This window comes from Scylla paramamosain, chromosome 5 (assembly GCF_035594125.1).
Source record: "Scylla paramamosain isolate STU-SP2022 chromosome 5, ASM3559412v1, whole genome shotgun sequence".
Taxonomy (NCBI): Eukaryota; Metazoa; Arthropoda; class Malacostraca; order Decapoda; family Portunidae; genus Scylla; species Scylla paramamosain.
In genome coordinates, this window is record NC_087155.1 from 35,737,556 (window position 1) to 35,740,055 (window position 2,500).

General features: G+C 34.0%; 1 protein-coding gene across 1 annotated transcript in view; it reads right to left on the reverse strand.

Moving 5' to 3' along the window:
* LOC135100893 (ELKS/Rab6-interacting/CAST family member 1-like) overlaps nt 1-2,500 on the reverse strand; it is a 74,159-nt gene that overhangs the window by 818 nt on the left and 70,841 nt on the right. The window lies entirely within an intron of this gene.

Sequence of the window (2,500 nt, forward strand, 5' to 3'; positions counted from 1 at the left end):
TCGCTGCGGTGGTGGTGGTGGTGGTGGTGGTAATGGTGGTGGTGGTGGTGGTGCACTGCGCTTGTACTGTCGAGGTCAGAAGTCGAATAATATCCCGCACTCACTTTCCCTTTCCTTCTTGAGCTAATGAAGCAATATAATACCGTATTGGTTTCCTCAGTTCATGAAGAAATGAAGTCACGAATCGCTGCTTATATAATTAAGACTGATTGATAAACTGATAAAACGAAATACTCGTAGCACAATTACAGTCATAATGTTCACCTCCACTTACAAGTATTTAAAGAAAAAGCTTCTGCTTGGCAAGTCAAGAGATACTGTAACGTACTGGTTTCCTATGGTGAAAAGTTAAATACATATGTTAAACCTTGATTGATAAACTGGCAAGCTGAGATAGTACAGTTAGTCATAATGTCCACTATATTTCGTGGTTTTCTTCAGTCCCTAGTCCTCTGATCCCTTGACACTCTCCTTACGAAACCTGACAACTGAGTGATTTTTGTCATAGCAGAGAACTTAACATTGAGGTAAAAAATAAAACCACAGTGATTTCTTAATCGTGACTAGATAATCTTTATCAATTTATCAATTTATCAATTTATCTTGAAATATACAGTAATTCATGACTTAATTTCACTGGCAACTAAAAATAAAAACAAGTTACAATATTAGTTCATTTCGAAAACAGGACTTTTCTCTTTTAAACACTTAAAGTACGAATTTCGGATAGAATTTGGTTTCCTAGTCAGCGAAGGAAAAACAACGCGGTACAATGTAGCTTAATTTGCCAAAGGACCGTTCTCTTCAAAACACTTCAAGCACGAGTTTTTCACAGTATTTAATTTCATCATTAGGAAAGGAAAAAAAAATGTACATTATATCAATTTAGCAAAACATAACCTTTTCTTCTTTAAGCGCTTCAAGTATGAGCTTCTAACAGATTTTATTTCATCGTCAGCAGAGGAAAAACTAAATACAATAGCAATTTGGCAAAACAAGACCTTCCTTTTTTAAACACTCTAAGTACGAGTAGAAAGTGTAGTGTGTGTGTGTGTGTGTGTGTGTGTGTGTGTGTGTGTGTGTGTGTGTGTGTGTGTGTGTGTGTGTGTGTGTGTGTGTGTGTGTGTGTGTGTGTGTATTCTAGGTTGTAAGCGGAGAAAAACAACACAGTACAATATCAATTCAGCACACACGATCTTCCCCTCTGAACACTTGTTACGAGTCGCTGGTTGGTGATTTGGCCCGAAGTGATTAAGCCGCTTGCCGCCAATGTTGGTTCCAAGAATTTTTCCAGCAAACGACGTCACCCTAATCGGTCTATAATTACCAGGCCGTTTTTTTCCTTTTTTGGCCGCCTTTCTTGATTGGAGTGACGCTGGCAGCAGTCCAATCACCTTCCGGCTTGCGGCAAAAAACAGGGTATTGAATAATGTGAAAAAAAGAAAGAGAAAAAAATAGTCAGGTAGCGATCTCTCTGAATTTTAATGTGGGATTTGTCAGGTTCAGACTTTCTTTTTTACTTTCACTTTTTAAGTATCGAAAACGTATAAACCGTTGCTTTTTTTCGACTTTTTTATTATTTTTGATAGTCTTTCTTAATAATATACAAAATATCATATTCGCATTACATCATTATTCATTATTCTAAAAATTCGTTGGCATCTCATTTGTATTTACCTAAATCATTCTTAAGTTTTCTCCTTCATGGTAACTTAAGAAACACTGCATTAATATCTTGTTACCGCTCATTATCTCCACTTATTTCTGCTTTTTTTTTTTGCATATTCATCTCATCTTCCTTCACTCTTCACTTTTTTCAATGACATAGATTAGGTATATTGTATTAGATGTATGTGATCACTCGTTATTTTCAGATTTCCAGTCAGTTTTCCTGCATCTCCATTCAATATTACACTATTTTTTTTTTCATTTTATCACGGAGAATATCAAATTAGCTTTACATTACCATTCATTATTTCCATCATCACTTTTTGGTATCTTTAACGTATTTCCAGAATGACATGAAGAAAAAAAAAGATTGTTTTTTTCGCTATAATCCGATATCTTCATTTATTTATTCACTTTTTTTTTTTTTTTTTGCCCAATTAAGGGCGCGTCTCCCTTTTGTCATTTCAACTTTTTGATATTACACGGAGAATATTATATATGACTATTACATTATTACCCATTAGTTCCACTTTTTGAGGGAAGCAATTTTAACACACCTGCCTTCATTACTCCAGATTTTTTCCTTTTTTTTATAACATAGAAAAAACTGCACTCGTTTCATGTTATCATTGTTGTCGACATTAATTTTGACATCCTAAATACATTTCCCTTTAATTTTTTTTTTCCATTCTGTTTTTCTTTTTTTTTTCGTTATAACTGGGAATGCTACAATTCTCTTTTACAATTTTGTTAGTTTTGAATACTTTTACAGCTTAACGTCGTCATAAAACGCTTATCTACATTTTTTATATCATTATTCATACCATTTTTT